General features: G+C 37.9%; 1 long non-coding RNA gene across 1 annotated transcript; it reads left to right on the top strand.

The window, feature by feature from the left end:
- Positions 1–373: 373 nt before the first annotated feature.
- On the top strand, positions 374–20,052 carry LOC113833547. Its single transcript, XR_003481374.2, has 3 exons — positions 374–411; positions 2,566–2,719; positions 19,951–20,052. It is a non-coding gene; the product is annotated as an uncharacterized LOC113833547 (long non-coding RNA).
- The last annotated feature ends 1,171 nt before the right edge of the window (positions 20,053–21,223 follow it).

The raw sequence follows: 21,223 nt of genomic DNA, 5'->3' as shown, positions 1-21,223 counted from the left end.
CCTGCGGAAACAAATGCAAAACCACTACCCCAATGTAACACATGTCCAGGCTTCCATATTGAGGTTAGTACATATTTGAGGTATACTGGTTGATTCAGTTCAGCAGTTTTTTCCATAGTCCAGTGTCTTTCTGCAGCTGTTTGTCCTTTTTCATTGGCAATAAGAAAGTTTAGTGTTAAAGCATTATGCAACCTATGTTTGGGGGGTTTTGTCTTCCCAGCCTGTCTATGGAACATTGTAGGGGAAGCTGTAGCCACGCCTACTTAGGGGCTGGCTATAAGTGTGCCTAACCATGCTTGCGAGGGTGTGGTCAGGGTGACGTAGAGCGATACTGCATTTTCTCTTTCGGTTTCACTTTGGTACTTGCTGGACAGACTGCTGCCACGCCGGCTGGGCTGGCTAGGTCGCTCTGTAAGTAAGGCTTTTCCCTATTAAATACCCTTATATTTCTACCTGACTCCGTATTGGTAATTTCCCACTATAGAGCATCTCCTTAAGTGTTCGATTAGATCTCTCAACCACTGCTTGTCCTGTAAGATTGTGTGGTGTACCAGTGACATGCTTTATGTTATAATATTTGAAAAACTGTTCCATTTTTGTGGAGACATATGCCGGAGCATTGTTAGTTTTAATCTGTACATGTATAACTGACATCACCATTAGCAAGTGTGTAATAACAGAAACAACTTTTTCAGAGTTGAGAGCAGTAGTGCATTGGAACCCTGATAATGTGTCTATAGTATGATGCACATATTTCAAATTTCCAAATTCTGTAAAGTGAAAGACAACCATCTGCCAGATCTCATTCCTCTGAATGCCTTTAAGATTACAGCCTGCTGGCAGTGTAGTATGGTCATAAAAAGAACAAGGAGGACAGTTTCTCACTATCTCCTTGGCTTGTTCTCAAGTGATGGAGAAGTCCTTTTTTAAACCTTTGCTATTTACATGATGTTTCTTATGAAATTCTGAGGCTTCTAGCACTCTTCCAATTAATAAATGATCAGTCTTGTCATTGCCTTGTGCTAGTCTGTGTGGCAGACCCGTATGGGATCTGATATGTGTAATGTATAGAGGATTACTTCTGTTTGTGATTGTTTCCTGTAATTGTAGTAGCAAGCTTCTAGCAGGCGTGGCTTACACTGTTCCCTAAAGGGACCACTTAGATTTGTTTCCATGTGATCATTAGTTCTTAAGTCTGAGCCATGACTCCTTGGTGCTACTCATTTGGAAGCAGGGGCAGAAAGTTCCCCTAAGCAGCAAGCCCACTCAGAGTTATGAAGCTGAACCCCTGAAGAATCCTACCCTGGAAAGGAGCAGACTTCTCTCCAAAGAGTTTTGAATTGTTCCTAAGACCTTTTGTTAATGTTCTGATGCACAATGGTGCTCTCCTGTTTAGACACACTGGTCTCAGTAGCAAGTGTATATGGGGATACACTTGTAATTTCTTCTTCCTAACCATTCCTGACCAGCCTGTAAACTCACCAAGTCTCTCCATTCTGTTTCCCTTTGTTCATCTTCTTACTGTTCTGTTGTTGGGAATTCTGCCCTCTCAGCATTAAACATGCATCTTGGTATTTATCTGCACTCTGTTCTACATGTTCCTTCCATTTCAGTCTTTGTGAGACTATGAAGTTCTGTCACAGGTTCTTCAGGGGTGAAAGTGTAGTTTTGCATCCCTCGACCCCATCTGCTCTGGAAAATGTACTCAAGGCAGACTCCATGCCACTGCCATGATGTCCTCTAAAACTCTGGATGTTAACTTTTTATTTCTTTGGCTATTGAACATAGAAATTTTTGATGTATTGTCTAGATTTTTTTCTGCTGATATGTGATGAGTTTTTACTAGCAGGACACTTTTTCTGTATACAGTACTGGATGTAGTTTTCATAATTTCTCAAATACTGTCCTTCCAAAGGAACATTATAATCACTTATACTTTTCATTGAAATATCACCTTTATTTCACAAGTAACTATATCTTTGAGAAGATATCCCTTAAGACAGATGAAGCATTTCATAAATGGAAAAGACTCATAAATTTTTCTTGTCTTGTGAAAGAGCTTTATTAAATAAATGGCATTGTTCAGCTACAACACTTTGACTCTAATTAAGAGGGTTATTCTCTTGTGAAGTTTAATTACTTTTATGTATACAATTTCCAAAAATTGAGACAAACATAAAAAGTATAAAAGTAATTATATTTTCGACAAGTCTAGGCTTATGTGTAGAAAGTGAGTAATATTTTAATGCTAAATTTCTATAAAAGTTTAAGCAAGTTTTACTTGCTAAACAGAGTTAAATTTGGAAAATATAATTCATTTATGTGTTTTCAAAAGAACACTTCACTTGTTATATGTTAAAGTTTGGAGGCTAGCTAATGAATATGAAAAATTCAGTAAGTGTATTAAATTTTTAATTTGATACAAGTTTCTAATATTAATTATACTTGTAATTGGGAAAATAATAGTTTTAGATGTAGACTGTATCTTTTTACTCAGGATAATAGAACTTTTGCATTAACTTTTGTTAATGATACAGTTGCACTGTTATTAATTTTTTTATTCAGGTATTTTTTTCCAATCAGCCACAGTCTATCTTTGTTTTTATGCCCTTTCCAAATTTGATGCTGTGATAAATGCAAGCAAGACGAGTCTGGTCCATCCTGTAACAAAAGGAAAGGAAAGGAAAGAAGAAAAAAACTTAGCTGATTTCTTCATTGGGTAAGAACTGTATGTTTTCCCTTTGTCAATGGAATATCATATTGATAACTTTAAAAGCAATAATACTAAATAGTTACATTGAAACATATGCCTCATATAATTCTAAAAGATTTATTATGAGCATCATAATATAGTCTGTGTTAAGATTATTGAAGCTATCATGAAACATACACTTTTTGACTCTTAAAGATATTATAGGTCTTTTTTCCCCCTTGTCTTGGAAATAGATTCTTTTCTCTATAATCTACCCTGAACTACAGTTTCCCCTCTCCACCCTTCCCAGTTCCTCCCCACTCCTGTTCCCTCCAGATGAACCCATGTCTGTTCTGGTTAGAAAAAAGCAGTCTTCTGTGAGATAACAGCTAAACATGACAAAATAAAATGGCATAAGATGAAAATCCTTCACATCAATAGTGGACAAGACAACCCAACAGAAGGAAAGGAGCCCAATAGTAGGCAAAAGAATGAGAGGCATATTGCTTCATACATGAAAAGTTCCTGTTAAAATATTATGCAGAAAGCTAATATATATATATATATATATATATATATATATATATATATAGAGAGAGAGAGAGAGAGAGAGAGAGGAGAAATATATATATGGAGAGAGAAAGACAGAGAGAGAAGCCCTGGTGGTGACATGTGTAGGACCTCTGTTTCCTGGTTTAGTCTCTTTGAGTTCATATAACTGTTTTTCAGTTGATGTAGAGGACTATTTTCCTGGTGTCCTCCATCCCTTGTGTCTCTTACACTCTGTCTGCCTCCTCTTTCTCTGGGTTCTGGGAGTTCTGAAGGGAGGGATTTGATGGAGACACCTATTTGAAGCTGTCCATTCCAAGGACTCTCTCTTTCTCTGTCTGCCTCTGTCTCTTTTTTCTGTGTGTCTGTCTGTCTGTCTCTCTCTCAGACTCTTTGAGTTTTCTTTAGCAGTGTGTCTCTGCATCTATTTCTTTCTGCTGCAGGAGGAAGTTTCTCTTATGATGATTGAATAAGACACAGATATCTGAGTATAGCAGGATATCATTAGTGGTCATTTTTTTTTCCTTTTTTTATTTAAAGACCAGTAAGTTTTTTTTTACTTTTGGTCTCTGGGCTATCTAGTCTCCTGCTTCTTGTCACCCAAGCAGTGTCAAGACTGAATTCTGTCTCATGGAATGGGCCTTAAGTCAAATCAGATATTGTTTGGCTATTCTCATATTTCCATGAAATCATTGCCTTACAAAATCTTGTAGTCAGAATTCATTATAGTTCAAAGTGTTTGTGGCTGGTTTAGTGTTTACCCTTCTCTTTTGGTAGCCTACAAAGTACCTTCCCAGACTAAAGACACCAGAACATAGGAGTGAAGGCTCCATGTGGGCTTCAGCTGAACTTCTCTGTGTTCTACGAATTCTGTGTGGTTGTCCCTGGAAATGGGCCCCTCTGTCAGTTTGTGAAAAGAAAACTTGAGTCTTTACCACAGCTTGGGTTATGTGGAGATTTCTGTGGGACCCCCTTGGTAAACGACTTGATATCATGCAATGCATTTCTGTTACTAGACGACTTCTTTGAGACAAGAGATGGCAAGTTAGAGCTTCCCCATGCTAAAGAAAACTGATGTGGTTTGCTTTCCTTTATTTAAGGGAGTTTCTACTGCCCTATGGATTTTTGATACTGTCTCTCAAATGCCCCACAAATCCAGCCATCTCTTCCTGTGTTCCCTCACTCAACACAGTCTCCATTCTTCCCCACCTGATCCTCACTTTCACATTCTCATAAGCCTCCAGTCCACTGGACAAAATCTGTTCTATTTTCCCTTCCCAGGGAGACCCACATGTACCGCCAGCCCAGGTCCTTCCTCTAAATATAATCTCTGTGGGGGTGTGAATGGAAATGGTCCCATAGGGTCATAGGGTGTGGCACTATTGAATCTGGCATTGTTGGAGTCTGTGTGGCAATGGTGGAAGAAGTGTGTCACTCTGGGTAGGCATTTAGGTTTCAGATGCTCAAGTCAGGCCTAGAGTCATTCTCTCACTCTCTCTCTCTTCATGCTAACAGCTGATCAGGATATGGAACTCTCAGCAACATCTCCGGCAACATGTTTGCTTGCATGTCACCATGCTTTCTGCCATGATGATAATGAACTAAACCTGTTAAGTGTAAGCCAGCCGCAATTAAATGTTTTTCATGGTATTGGCATGCCTTCGTTGCAGCACAAATCCTATGACAACCTCTTTGGGTCTAAAGTTTGTAGTTTGGTTAACATTTATCCAATGCTAATATTCACATACATGTGAAAACATACCACAGTTATCCTTCTAGGTCTGGGTTATCTCACCCAGCTTGATTTCCTGTAGGTCCATCCATTTCTTTGCAAATTTCATGTTGTCATATGTTTTAACAGCTGAGTTCTACTCCATTGTGTAAATGTACCACATTTTCTTCATCCATTCTTATGTAGAAGGATATATAGTTTGTTTCAAGTGCTTGGCCATTATGAATAAAGCCACAATGAACATAGTTGAGTAAGTGGTAGGACAAAGCATCCTTTGGATATATGCTCAAGGTGGTATAGTTGGATCTTGAGATAGATGGGTTCCCAACTGTCTAATAAACTGCCATATTGGTTTCTGTAGTGTCTGTAGAAGTTTGCATTCCCACCAGCAGTAGATGAGCTTTGCCCTCATTCCACATCCCTGCCAGCATGACCTGTGACTTGTGTTATTGATCTTAGCCATTCTGACAGGTGAAAGACCAATTCTCAAAAAGTAAGCTTTGATTTGAATTTCCCTGATGGCTAAGGATGTTCCACATTACTTTACTTGTTTCTCAGCGACTTTAGTTTCCCTCATAGAAAATTTCTTTTATATATTTACCCCATTTTTAATCAGGAACCTTTGTTCCCTTTAATTGAATCTTTGTAGTTTTCACATTATGCATTCTGATTCCATTCATCTGCCCATCTCCTTGAATCCTCCCTCTGCCCTTGCAATGGCTAATATTCACATATATGTGAAAACATACCATATTTATCCTTCTAGGTCTGGGTTATCTCACTCAGCTTGATTTCTTTGCAAATTTCATGCTGTCATATTTTTTAACAGCTCCATTGTGCAAATATACCACATTTTCTTCATCCATTCTTCAGTTGAGGGATATATACATTGTTTCAAATGTTTGGCTATTATGAATAAAGACACAATGAACATAATTGAGTAAGTGACCTTATGGTAGGACAAATCATCCTTTGGGTATATGCTCAAGTTTGTATAGCTGGATGTGGAGATAGATTGATTCCCAATTTTCTAAGGAACTGCCATATTGGTTTCCATATTGTCTGTAGAAGTTTGTACTCGCACCAGTGGATGAGCTTTGCCCTTATTCCACATCCCTGTCGTAATGACCTGTCGCTTGTGTTAGTGATCTTAGCCATTCTGGCAGGTGTAAGATTGATTTTTAAAGGAACTTGATTTGAATTTCTCTGATGAGCTAGGATGTTGAACATTACTTTGTTTCTCAGCCACTTGAGTTTCCCTTACAGAAAATTCTGTTTATATTGCTATCCCATTTTTCAACAAGATCCTTTTTCCCCTTTAATTGATTCTTTGTGATTTCACATTATGCATTCCGATTCTGTTCATCTGCCTACCTCCTTGAATCTGCCTCTGCCCTTGAAAACTCCCCTACTATTAAAACCAGATAATAATAAAAAAACAACCAATACCAAAACGGAACAATGAAAAAATGACAAAACAAAAATTAAAAACAAAGTAAAATCAATAACAACAAATAAGAAATATCTTGTGGAGTCACATGGTTTATTCTTTAAGTCTATCCATCTTTACTTACAAGTGTTCATTGCCATGAATCTTTTGTCTGACTCAGGTTTCTCCTATATCACTGATAAGTTATGTAATATCTGCCACCACTGATGCAATAAGCCAATCAAACCAAATTAAGAAATCCAGGTTTCATGAACAGAATAAAGCACTCCTGGGTGTTTCCTCAGGATGTCAAGAGAGGATTCAAATTGCAAATATGGTGACTAGATCTTAAATAGTCTATAGCCATGGTCTTTGAGCAGCCCATTGGGGTGGCTGACTCTTGGTTGGCTTTCTGGATTTGTATCTAGGACTTGTATCATGAAGTGTGTTGTATTTTGTCAAAGGCCTGTTCAGCATCTAATGAGGTCATACCATGGTTTTTATCTCTTTCAGTTTGTTTATACAGTGTATTGCACTTATCCATCTTCACATACTGAACTATTCCTGCATCTATGAGATGAAGGCTATTTGATCATTTTGGGTGACCTTTTTGATAAGTTCTTGGATTTGATTGCAAGTATTTTATTGAATATTTTTGCATTTATGTTCAGAAGAGAAATTTGTAACACTCTTGCTTTGTTGGGTCTTTATGTGGTTTGGGAGTCAGGGTAGATGTGGCCTTAAAATATGAACTGGGCAAATGCTAATTCTGTTTCCTTTTTGTGGAGTACTTTGAGGAGTATTGGGATTAACTTTTCTTCGAAAGTCTATCTGTGTGTTACAATTTTGCACTGAAACCATGTAGTCCTTGGGTTTTCTTTTCTTCAATTGGGTTTTTTTTCCCAGCAAATCAAATAACATGGATTTTATTTAGAGATTTATCTTTGCATATAAAAATTATGCATTTGATGTTTATATTAAAACAGATTGTGTCAAATACATGTATTTTAAAACATACATAAATGTAAAGATACCTTTAAAACTCACTTTCATCAATGTAAGACCCTAATCTGTGATATAATCCTCCCCGCACCCCCAAACCCCCACCAGCCACCTCACTCCCTTCTTCTCTCTCCCTTTCTAAGTGTCTAAGTGGTTTATATGGGTAATGGTGTGTTTTTCTTCCCTCTTTATCTTCTTTTTTTGTATCCTGTATTTTCTGTTAGTTAGCTGTTAGTTAATTTTGTAATGGAAAAAGCACAATAAGCTTGAATTTTGATAAAATAAGGAATATAATATTTAGTATAATATCATGCTACCTGACTGATGTTTATGATAATCATGGGGGTTGGGGACAAGGTCAAATGATATCAAGGAGGTCTTGAAAGGCTTTTCCTTATTGAAAATTTTCAAATGATCACACTTAACTTTTCCTCTTTTCCACATAAAGAGAGCAGAAAAGCTTATTTTTAAATGTTCCATAATTACTTTTATTTTTAAATAAAACATAACAGTAATTAAGAAAAATACTGCCCCACATAGTTTTTAAAGTATTGCTTAATTGACTTTAAACTTGCTTCATGTATCTTTATTCAATTTTTAAAAAGACAAATTAAAGTTTGTGTGTGTGTGTTTGTGTGTGTGTGTGTGTGACAAATGGTGGTCAGAGCAGTTTTTGAGAGTTAATTCTCTCCTTCCACCAAGTGTGGGTATTAGGTATTGAACTCAGATCCTCAGGCTTGGCAGCAAGCACCTTCATTTGCTAAGCCATCTCACTGGTTCTTTCTTCACATTTCTGTTGCTGCTTGTTCTACTTAATTTTTAGACTTAGTATTAAATTTTTTGTTGTTTTTTGCTTTCCACACAGGGTTTCTCTTTGTAGTCATGGCTGTCCTGGAACTCACTCTGTAGACTATGCTGGCCTCAAGATCCATCTCCTGAGGCATTAAAGAACTGTGCTACCACTGCCTAGAAGCATTAAGATTCTTTTTGTTGTTGTTGTTAGTTCAATTTAGGGAACAAGCTTGTTTCACATGTAAGTCCCTTCTCCCTCTTCCTCTCTCTCCCCTCACCACCATTCCTCCTCTCCCACCCCCAACCTACCCCACACCCCATCCACCCACCACTCCCCAGGCAGGGTAGAGCCCACAACGGGGGTTCTGCTAAGTCCACCAAATCTTCCTGTGCTGTCCTGGGTCCTTCCCCATGTATCCAGGGTCAGAGTGTAACCCTTCACGTGGGATGGGCTCTCAAAGTCTCTTCTTACACCAGGGAAAAATACTAATCCACCACCAGAGGCTCCCTGGAGTGCAGAGGTCTCCTTATTGACATCCATGTTCAGGGGTCTGGATCAGTCTTGTACTGGCCTCCCAGACAGCATCTGGGGTCGATGTGCTCTCCCTTGCTCAGGCCAACTGTTTCTGTGGGTTTCTCCAACCTGGTACTGACCCCTTCGATCTCCATTCCTCCCTCTCTTCAACTAAATTCCCAATTTCAGCACAGTGTATATCTGTGGATGTCTGTCTCTGCTTCCATCAGCCACTGGATGAGGGCCCTAGGATGGCATAAAGCGTAGTCATCAATCTCATTTTAGGGGAAGGGCTTTTAGGTTATCCTCTCCACCATTGCCTGAATTGTTAGATCATGTCATCCTTGTAGGTCTCTGGAGATCTCCCTAGTTCCAGATCTCTTTTGGGACCTATAGTGGCTCCCTCTGATATGGTATCTCTCATCCTGCTCTCTCTCCTCTATTCTTCCCCCAACTAAATATTTCTGCTCCTCCATTTCCTCTCCTCTACTCCTCTTCTCTTGCTCTTATTGTGTCAGCTCCCTCTCCCCTACCCTCATGTTCCCAATTAGCTCAGGAGTTCATGCCACTTCCCATTCCTGGGGTCCATTTATCCCTTAGAGTCCTTCATGTTTCCTAGTTTCTTTGGTGAAGAGGATTATAGGCTGGTAATCCTTTGCTCTATGTCTAAAACTCATATATGAGTGAGTACCTACCATGTTTGTCTTTTTGTGACTGGGTTACCTCACTCAGGATGGTTTCTTCTACATCCATCCCATATGCCTTTGAATTTCAAGATTCCATTGCTTTTTTCTGCTGAGTAGTATTCCATTGTATAAATGTACCACATTTTCTCTATCCATTCTTCAGTTGAAGGGCATCCAGGTTGCTTCCAGGTTCTGGCTATTACAAACAATGCTGCTATGAACATGGTTGAACATATGTACTTATTGTACAAGCATGCACTATTTGGGAATATACCCAAGAGAGGAATGGCTGGATCTTGAGGTAGACTGATTCCTATTTTTCTGAGCAACCGTCATACTGATTTCCAGAGTGGTATTAGAAATTCGCACTCCCACAAGCAATGGAGGAGTGTTCCTTTTTCTCCACATCCTCTCCAGCATATATTATCATTGGTATTTTTGATTTTAGCCATTCTGACAGGTGTGAGGTGGTATCTCAGATTTGTTTTGAGTTGCATTTCTCTGATGGCCATAGATTTTGAACACTTTCTTAAGTGTCTTTCAGCCATTTCAGATTCATCTGTTGAGAATTCTCTATTTAGTTCTGCACCCCGCTTTTTAATTTCATTGTTTGTTGTTTTAGTGGCTAGCTTCTTGAGCTCCTTATATTTTGGAAATCAATCCTCTGTCAGATGTGGGGTTGGTGAAGATCTTTTCCCATTCTGTGGGCAGTTGTTTTGTCTTACTGACTGTGTCTTTTGCCTTGCAGAAGCTTCTCAGTTTCAGGAAGTCACATTTATTAATTGCAGACCTCAATGTCTGTGCTACTGTCGTAATGTTCAGGAATCGGTCTCTTGTGCCAGTTTGTTCAAGGTTAATTCCCACTTTCTCTTCTAGAAGATTCAGTGTGGCTGGATTTATGGTGAGATCTTTGATCAATTTGCACTTAAGTTTTGTGCCTGGTGACAGATATGGATCTATCTGCAATCTTCTGAATCTCTGAATCCAATTGTGCCAGCACCATTTGTTAAAGATGCTATCCTTTTTTTCCATTGTATAGGTTTAGCACCTTTGTCAAAAGTAAGGTGTGCATAGGTTCGAGGGTTAATATCAGGGTTTTCAATTCACTTCCATTGGTCTATCTGGCTATTTTTATGGCAATACCAAGCTGTTTTCAGAACTATGGCTCTATAGTAGAGCTTGAAGTCAGGGATGGTGATGCCTCCAGAAGATCCTTTATTGTAAAGAGTTGTTTTGGCTATCCTGGGTTTTTTATTTTTCCATATAAAGTTGAGTATTGTCTGTAAAAAAATCTGTGTTGGGATTTTGATGGGGATTGCATTGAATCTGTAGATTGCTTTTGGCAGGATTGCCATTTTTACTATGTTAATTCTACCTATCCAAGAGCATGGGAGGTCTTTCCATTTACTGGTTATCTTCTTTAATTTCTTTCTTTAAAGTCTAAAAGTTCTTATTGTACAGGTCTTTCACCTTTTAGGTTCGTGTTACCCCAATATATTTTATGTTGCTTGTTGATATTGTGAAAGGTGAAGTTTCCCTGATTTCTTTCTCATTGGATTTATCATCTGTATATAGTAGGGCTAATGATTTTTTTTGAGTTAATTTTTTATCCTTCTACCTTGCTGAAGGTGTTTATCAGCTGTAGGAGTTCCCTGGTAGAGTTTTTCGGGTCACTAATGTAGACTATCATGTCATCTGCAAGTAATAAAAGTTTGACTTCTTCCTTTCCAATTTGTATCCCTTTGATCCCCTTTTCTTGCCTTATTGCTCTAGCTAGGGCTTCAAATACTATATTGAAGAGATATGGAAAGAGTGGACAGCCTTGTCTTGTTCCTGATTTTAGAGGAAACGCTTTGAGTTTCTCTCCATTTATTTTGGTGTTGGCTATTGGTTTGTTGTATATTGTGTTTATCATGTTTAGATATGTTCCTCTTATTCCTGTTCTCTCCAATATTTTTATCATGAAGGGTGTTGGATATTGTCAAAGGCTTTTTCAGTGTCTAGTGAGACACTGTGAGTGTCTAGTGATCATGTGTTTTTTCTTTTTCAGTTTGTTTATATGGTGGATTACATTGATGGATTTTCGTATGTTGAACCATCCTTGCATCCCTGGGAATAAGCCTACTTGATCATGGTGGATGATTTTTCTGATATGTTCTTGGATTCGGTTCGCCAATATTTTATTGAGTATTTTAGCATCAATGTTCGTGAGGGATATTAGTCTGTAGTTCTCTTTCTTAGTCATATCTTTGTGTGGCTTGGTTATTCAAGTGATTGTAGCCTCGTAGAAAGAGTTTTGCAATGTCCCGTGTGCTTCTATTGTGCAGAACAGTTTGAGGAGTACTGGAATTAGCCCTTGTTTGAATTTCTGGTAGAATTCTGCAGTGAAGCCATCTGGCCCTGGGATTTTTTTAGTTGGGAGGCTTTTGATGACTGCTTCTGTTTCATTAGGGGTTATAGGTCGATTTAAACTGCTTATTTGATCTTGGTTTAATTTTGGTAAGTGATATTTATCCAGAAAACTGTCCATTTTCTTTAGATTTTTGAATTTTGTGGAGTACAGGTTTTCAAAGTATGACCTGAAGATTCTCTGAATTTCCTGTGTCCGTTGTTATATCTCCCTTTTCATATCTGATTTTGTTAATTTGCATACTATCTCTCTGCCTTTTGGTTAGTTTGGATAGAGGTTTATCTATCTTGTTGATCTTCTCAAAGAACCAACTCTTTTTTCATTGATTCTTTGTACTGTTTTCCTAGTTTCTACATTATTGATTTCGGCACTCAGGTTGATTATTTCCTGGCATCTACTCCTCCTTTGTGAGTTTGCTTCTTTTTCCTCTAAAGCTTTCAGTAGTTCTGTCAATTCTCCAGTTTCTTCATGTGAGCACTTAGTGCTATGAACGTTCCTCTTAACACTGCTTTCAGAGTGTCCCATAAGTATGTAGGTTTTCTTCAATTCATATTGCTGTTGAATTCTAGCTTTAATGCATGGTGATCTGGTAAGATACAGGGGGCTATTTCAATTCTTTTGTAACTGTGGAGGTTTGCTTTGCTGCCAACTATGTGGTCAATTTTAGAGAATGTTCCTTGTGGCACTGAGAAGAAGGTATATTCATTTGTGTTTGGATAGAATGTTCTATAGATATCTGTTAAACACAGTTGGTTTTTATAATTTCTGTCAAATCCTTTGCTTCTTTGTTACGTTTCTGTCTGGTGGTCCTGTCTAGTGGTGTAAGGGCAGTGTTGAAGTCTCCTACTATAAGTGTGTGTGGTTTTATGTGTGGTTTGAGCTTTAGTAATGTTTCTTTTACAAATGTGGTTTCCTTTGTATTTGGGGCATAGATGTTCAGGATTGAGACTTCATGTTGATGGACTTTTCCTGTGATGAGTATGAAATGCCCTTCTTCATCTCTTTTGATTGATTTTAGTTTGAAGTCTAATTAGTTAGATTTTAGGATTGCTACACCAGCTTGTTTTTTGAGCCCATTTGATTGGAAAATCTTTTCCCATCCTTTTACTCTGAGGTACCATCTGTCTTTGAAGTTGAGGTGTGTTTCTTGTAAACAGCAGAAGGATGGATTCTGTCTTCATATCCATTCTGTTAGCCAATATCTTTTTATGGGTAAGTTAAGACCATTGACATTTAGGGATATTAATGTCCATTGTTGGTTGGTTCTTGTTTGCTTTGGATTTATTGTTGGTGGTGTCATTGTGTGTGGATTTTGCCCTCCTGTTTCTTTTTGTGTTTGGTAAAATTTGATTATCTATTGCCTGTGTTTTTGTGAGTGTAGTTATGTTCGTTGGGTTGGAGTTTTCCTTCCAGTACCTTCTGTAGTGCTGGATTTGTGGATATGTATTGTTTAAATCTGTCTTTGTTATGGAGTATCTTGTTTTCTCCATCTATAGTGATTGAAAGTTTTGCTGGGTACAGTAGTCTGGGTTGACATCCATGCTCCCTTAGTGCTTGTAGGGTATCTATCCAAGACCTTCTGGCTTTCAGAGTTTCCATTGAGAAGTCAGGTGTGATTCTGATTGGTTTGCCTTTATATGTTACTTGGCCTTTTTCCTTTGCTGCTCTTAATATTTTCTCTGTATTCTGTAGATTTGGAGTTTGATTATTATGTGTTGGGGGGACTTCTTTTTTGTGGTCCACTCTGTTTGGTGTCCTGTAAGCTGCTTGTACTCATAGGCATATCCTTCTGTAGGTTGGGGAAGTTTTCTTCTATGATTTTGTTGAATATGTTTTCTGTATCTTTGAGCAGTGTTTCTTCATCTTCTTCTACACCTATTATTCTTAGGTTTGGTCTTTTCATGGTGTCCCATATTTCCTGGATATTTTGTGTTAGGGATTTGTTGGACTCGAGATTATCTTTGGTTGATGAGTGTATATCCTCTAGCGAGTCTTCAATAGCTGAGATTCTCTCTTCCATCTCTTGAATTCTATTAGTTATACTCACATCTTTAGTTCCTGATCGTTTATCCAGTCTTTCCATTTCCAGCATCACCTCATTCTGTGTTTGCTTTATTGTGTCTATTTTAGCTTTTATGCTTTGAACTGTTTCAAGAGCTTCCTTCACTTGTTTGGTTATTTTTTCTTGGGTTTATTTAGATTCATTAAGAGATTTGTTTATTTCTTGAATTTTTTGGTTTGTCTTTTCCTCCATTTCGTATAATTTTTTGCTTCCTTTTTCTTCTATTTCTTTAAGGGATTTTCTTGTTTCCTCTTAAAGGTCTCTATCATCTTGCCGAGATAATTTTTGAGGTCCATCTCTTCTTCATGCTCTGTGTTGGGCTTTTCAGATCTTGCTGGAGTGGAGTCCCTACATTCTGGTGGTGTCATATTGGTCTTTCTGTTGTTGAGTGAGTTCTTATTCTGTCTTCTTCCCATATCTTCTTCCAGTGGGTGCAGGAGTGGTCTCTCTATCTCCTCTTGTGACCCAGTGGTGTGTGGGGGCCAGGAATTCACTGTCCGCTTCCCTGGATGGTCTTGCCTCTCCTGGTAGTCTCCTCACTCTGAAGGAGTTAGGCCTCCATAGGGGTCAGGTCGAGGTGGGGGAGGGAGGTGACGGGAAGGAAGAGTGGGGTTTTTCCAGATTCAGGGAGCTCCTCCCTGCCTGGGTGTGTCTACCCTAAGCAAGCGCAGGCCAGGGGAGATCGGGGTGAATGATGCTTTCTACGGGAGTTGGGTAAGAGCAGAGCCTCACTCACCTCATTGTGGATCAGTCAGCGGAAAGGGAAGGAAGAGTCCAATTGGGTGGGTTTAATGATTGCTTCTATATCTCTAGGTCTATTCAAATTGCTTATTTTATCCTGAATTAATTTTGCTAAGAGGTACCTATCCTGAAAATTACCATTTCTTTTAGATTTCCTAATTTGGTGGAGTACAAGTTTCTAAAGTATGATAGTGATTTGATGGATTTCCTTGGCATCTGCTATGTTCCTTGTTTTGCTTCCGATTTTGTTATTTTAGATAGTCCCTTTATTTTTTGTTAGTTTTTGTAAGGATATGTTTATTTTGTTGATATTCTCAAACCATCGTCTCCATGATTCATTGATTCTTTGTGTTGTCTTTGTTTCTATTTTATTGGCTTCAGACCAGAGTTTGATCATTTCTTGGCATCTATGCCTCTTGACTGTGATTTATTCTTTTTGTTTTTGTATTAAGATGATAATACGGCTTTCTCCAGTTATTTTTATATAGTACTTAATACTATGAACGTTCCCCTTATAAAACCTTTCATTGTGTTTCATACATTTCATATGGTATGTGATACTTTGCATTGAATTCCAGAGAGCATTTAGTTTCATTATTTCTTTCTTGATCCAGTCTTCATTACATAGAAAATCATTCAGTATCCATGAGTTTTTTATGCTTTCTGTAGCTACTGTTTTGTTAATATCCATTATTAATCTGTTGGGATCTGATGGGATATAAGAAGCTATTTCAATTTTCTTCTATCTGTTGAGACTTCTTTGTATGTCTTGAGTGTGTGGTCAGTGTTTAAGAAAGTTCCATGAGGTGAAGAAAAATTTGTATTTTTGTGTGTGTTTAGGTTAAATACTCTAAAAAGTTCTAGCTCTGTTTGTTTTATGATGTCTGGTAGCTCCAGCATTTCTCTTTGTGTTTTTGTTTGTATGACCTTTTTTTGGTGGGAGTAGAATACTGAAGTCTACCAAGATTAGTCTGTCAGTGCTAATATATGATTTAAGTTGTAATGCTGTTTCTGTTTAAAATAAAAATACCCTTTTGTTTTGGATATATATATATATATATATATATATATATATATATATATATATCATCTTACCTGATTTTTTCCTTTGATGAATATGTACTGTCCTTCACCATCTCTTTTCATTATTTTTTGCTTGAATTCTATTTTATTAGTTATCAAAATAGGTACACCAGTTTGTTTCTTAGGTTCTTTTGCTTGGAATATTTTTCAACCTTTTGTCCTGAAGTAATGTCTATCTTTGATGTTGAGGTGTGTTCTTTGCAGCAGAAAGATGGATCTTGTTTTCACATCCATTCTGTAAATCTGTTATTTTTACCGGGGAGTTGAGGGTGTTGATATTGAGAGATATCAATGACCAATTGTATGCTAATTCCTATTTGGTGTTGTTTTTGTTGTTGTTGTTGTTGTGTGTGTGTGTGTGCATGTCTGTGCTTCTCACTTGGTTTTTCTGATGTGAGATTATTTATTCCCTGTGTTTCCATGATTGTAGTTTACCTCTTAGTTTGGAGTTTTCCTACTAATGCTTTCTATATGGATGGATTTATACATAAATGTTTTTTGAATTTAGTTTTTCATGCAAAAATCTTATTTTCTCCATCTATTGTGTGAAAGTTCTGCTGGGTTTTAGTAGCTTGGGCTAGCATTTGTGATCTTTCATAGTTTGCAATACATCTGTTGAAGCCCTTATGTCTTTTAGAATATTCATTGAGAAGTCAGGTGTAATTCTGTTAGGTCTGCCTTCATACATTTCTTAGGCTTTTCCCTTTGCAGGTATTAATTTTCTATGCTTGTTCTGTTTTATTATGTGCTGAGAGGACTTTCTTTTCTGTTTCAATCTATTTGGGCTTCTGTATGCTTTTTCTAACTTTATAAGCACCTCCTTCGTTTGGTTAGGAAATTTTTTTCTATGATTTTGTTGCAAATGTTTTCTAGGCCTGTAAGACAGGCTTCTTCTCCTTATTCTATACATATTTTTTTAAATTTCATCTTTATTGGTATTTCACATTTCCTGGATGTTTGTGTCAGGATTGTTTTTAGATTTATCATTTCATTTGGCTATGTATCAATTTCTTCTATTGTATCTTCAACACTTGGTATTCTGTCTTCTGTCTCTTTATTATGTTTTCAAAGGTTGCCTCTGGACTTTATTTTGAAGTCCATAATTTTTCATTTCCAGAATCCCTTCACTTTGGGGTTTCTTTATTGATTCTACTTCCAATTCCTGGTCTTGAACTGTTTTACTCAGTATTCTCCACTGTTTGTTTATATCTTCCTGTGTTTCTTAAAGGGATTTGTTCATTTCCTGTATTATGGCCCCTCTCATATTCATAAGGCTATTTCAAGGTCCATTTTGTGTTTCAGCTATTTTGGAATATTCAGGGCCCTCTGTAGTAGGATAACTGGGTTCTAGTGGAGACATACTACTCTTGTTATTATTGCTTGTGTTTTTATGCTGGCATATAGATATCTGGGATTGGGATGAACATAGGTCTAATTGCTGATTTCTGGATTTATCTTCATTGGGTGGCATTTTGCTATTTGGTGTTGTTTTCTGCTCCAGATTTTCAGAGAGTGTTATACCTGTGTATTGCCTTGTTGGAAATTTACTTTGAACCTGATCATTATGGCTACTTGGTGTTTCAGGTAAAATATGTATATTGAGAGATGAGTGTAAGTATTGGAGATAGGCTAGGTATCTGAGGGGATTCACACAGGAGAGATGATAGTAGGATGTTCATCCATGATCTATTTATTTTATCTCCTTGGAATGGTGGAAGACAGTGAGGAGAGTTTATCCCATAGGTTCTTTTATAGATCTGGGGATGAGACAGACAGATGGGCTCTAGAGAAACAGAAGGAGAGCAGAATATCTAAAGACAGCCTATCTGATTTCTCAGCAGGATGCTGTGTGGGTTATCAGGGCTGGGCATCTGGAATTAGGGGCTGGGATAAAGAAACAAGTGGTGAGAGGGAGGTAGGAGGGGAAAGCCTGTGGGATCCACAGGAGATGTGAGCAGAGGAGGAAAGATGGCTGCAGTAGGTGTTCTGTTGCAGAGTTAGGGATGAGACTGGAGGATTGGGTTTAGAGGAGAGGAGGGCATGGTAAAGATCCTCAGTGTACTTACCTGTTTCCTTGGACTGCACAGCTGATGTGTTCACAGGGAAACCATTCTCATGTTAGATCTCATGCTGAGATACTGAAATGAGTTGGTGGAAGGGAATTTGGAGGAGAAGGTCTTTGTGATCTGGTGGGGTTGGGGTCATAGAGGAAAGGGAAACCACAGCAGGTTGTCTGTTATGTGCTGGGTGTGAGAGCAGCAGATTGGCTCTGGAGCAGGAGAAGAGAGAAGTAAGGGTCCGTCTCTTGTCTCTTTGTTGCTCTAAAAAGAGCAGCCTTTGGGTTTTCAGGTGATGCTTTCTTGTCTTGTGGGCTAGGCAAGAGGGAGAAGAAAGTAAGAAGAAGATCTGTGGGATCTACAGAAGATGGGATAGTAGAGGGGGCAAGGATGCTGCCACAGATGTTCTGCTGCAGATCTGGGGATGAGACTGGAGAATTGGACCTGGGGTAAAGGAGAGAGAAGAGAAGATCACAGGAAGCCTGCCTAACTTTCTCAAAGGAGTGGCCTGTGGTTTCGTTGGGGTGCCTGCTGGAGTTTGGGGCTAGGACAAAGCAACGAGTAGGAGGAGTGAGGGGACAAGAGGAATGTCTGTGGCATCTGCATTAGATGGGAGCATGGAAAGAGGACAGGAAAGGCTAACACAGGTATTCTGCTGCAGGGTTAAGGGTGAGATGGGGAGATTGGATCTGGGGGTACAGATTGCACACTTAATGCTGCTAATGAGAAAATAACACTTTAAAGTGTGAGACAGAAATGTGAAAATATACAGTTTAACCCTGCAAGGTTTCTCTATTAGTAACTTGACATAGGACATTGGGGAGTCTATTTAACATGTTCTAATTTATGTTTGAGACTTTCATGCATATATAAAGTAAAGTGTTATCATATCTACCTCCATTTCCCCAACTCCTCTCATGTCCTCTCAGCATGTACCATTCTCAACTCCATTTCATGCCGTGTGGTGTGTTTGTGTGTGTGTGTGTGTGTGTGTGTGTGTGTATGAGTTTGTGTATGTGTGCCATGTCATGTGTGTGTATTAGACCTTATCTAAGATCACCAATCTTGGTGGGTAGAGCCTTTTATTGTGGATCCTCTTCTCCATGCCCCAATGTCTATTTTTGTTACTTTTCATTTGGAGTATCAATACTATAAATTATATCATCTCTCTCTCTATAGATCATATAATAAAATTCAAAAATTAAAATCATGTTAAATTTCCAAAATAGATTGCTTTAGCCTTTTAAGGGTCAAAATTCCATTCATTGATGATTTGACATATATAACTCCAAAATAATTGCACTACACGTATTCTGCTGCTTTTTATTTTTTGATATAAAATTTAATGTCATCACATACCTCTACATCTTTTTCTTCACCTACATTTTACTATCAGTGCCTGATAATCTGAAATGACTGCCTATTTTTTCCTGGAACTCACTCTGTAGACCAGGCTGGCCTCAAACACACAGAGATCCACTTGCCTCTGCTCCCAAGCATTGGGATTAAAGGTGTTCACCACCACACCTGGTTCCTTGTTCACTATTAAGCAGGGCTTTGATGATTAAAAAAAGTTTCTTTCCTTCTCTGGGCCTGAATTGTCTCAGCTATAAAGTTGGTGTAACAGGTCAGGCTTGGACTACAAAGATGATCTTGACCAACCCCTGATGGATCTCTTTTCCCTGCAAGTGAGGAAGCTGGACCCATTTTCTTCATAGGCTTTTGTGGGCTGAAGCTAGGTGACTGAAGGATGCTTTGATAAGCCTAAAATGCTCCTCAGGTGTGAAAGGTACATGGCTATGACCAATCTCTGGTTTTGTTGAAGAAACCTTTGCACTTATACATGTTAACCAACATAGGGAATTTTTCTCAAGTTAATTTTAAAAATAAAAAGAAATTTTATTTTTTCATATATTTTAATACAGCATTTCCTTATTTTTTCCAAATATTAGCTAAACTGATTTCTTTATAGCAAGAACACATAGGCCAGTGTTCTCTGCTGTTTCTCTGGTAGAAGTTATAACCTTAATGTGACTTTGCATGGAAGTGTGGCTCCATCGATGACCATGGCACACACAGCAGAGTGTGAAACAGGAAATGATCATTGTGCTCACACTCCTTAAATTGAACATGCAATATGAAAACTCTATAACCTAATTTTATGTGAAAATTGATTGACCCTTTTTGGTTTAAACCCACAGGACTGGAGAACCTGTGAGGGTCGGAGCTGAAAGGAAAACAGTCTATCCTTTGAAGATTTCTTAAGATTTGTGGCCAGGCTATAATTCAGAAATGAAAACATATCAGAAAAGTATTTATGTAGGTCTTTATTTTCACAATAAAGAATATTCTTATGAAACATTTCTGATTGTGTTTTATGGGTTAGGAATTTTGCCCTTAGATTTATTGTGAGCACAGCAGGTGTTGTTCCTGCCAAAGTTCATGCACAGGAAGTCCTCAGGAGTCAGTTTTCTCATACCAGCTCGTGGACTTTGGAGATAGAATTCAGATTGTCAGCTCTGGGGACAAACACCCTTACCCTCTAAGCCATTTTCTAGCCCTTTATGAGGATTTTAAAGAGTTATTTTATGTGTGTAACATAGATTTTAGTAACAATTAGTTTTAAATATTTAAATTAAAGCTGTTAAGCACTCTTCCATCTACCTATAGTTTGTATATGTATACACAGTTAGATAATGAGAAAAATCATAACTGAGATTCTTTGAATATACATGTAATATGTAGTAGTGCATTAAGGACTTATTTAATCTATGCTTGCTCTCTTCTGATTATATTACCATCTAGGGAATACCCCTCAGGAATTTTGATGCAGAAGAAAGATATCACATTAGAATGGATATTTCTACCACATAAACAGAATAACAAAATTAAAAAAATATATAGAAAAGATTTCTGATTTGATTTTAAAAGGAAAATTAAGACTTTATCAACTGACAGGAATGGACCCAGCAGAGATTATAGTACCTTTAACTAATGAGGAAATTTCCTCCTTATAGAAAGATAATGAATATTGGTAAAACCTGTAATAAGTTTTTGGGAACAATTAGCAACAATTATCCCATAATTGAGAGAATGAAATTCAATTGGATCCTTCTACAAATTGTAAGGAAAACACCAATCAGTACAAAGGGCAGAATTGTATGCCATTTCCATGGTACTTACAGATTTTACAGAAACTCTCAATATAGTAACTGACCCTCAATGTTCAGTGAGAGTGGTCTTACACACTGAAACTGATGAATTTATTCCTGATGATACAGAATTAGCTTCATTGCTTATACAATTGCAAGAAATACTCAGGAATAGGACTCATCCTACATACATAACACATCAGATCCCATATAGGCCTGCCAGGTCCTCTAGCATAATGAAATGATGAAATTGACCATTTATTAATAGGAAATATCCTGGGGGCCTCAGAATTTCACAAAAAAACATCATCTGAATAGCCAA

Source organism: Cricetulus griseus, chromosome 2 (assembly GCF_003668045.3).
Source record: "Cricetulus griseus strain 17A/GY chromosome 2, alternate assembly CriGri-PICRH-1.0, whole genome shotgun sequence".
NCBI classification, from domain to species: Eukaryota; Metazoa; Chordata; class Mammalia; order Rodentia; family Cricetidae; genus Cricetulus; species Cricetulus griseus.
This window is presented reverse-complemented; position numbering and strand designations above follow the sequence as displayed.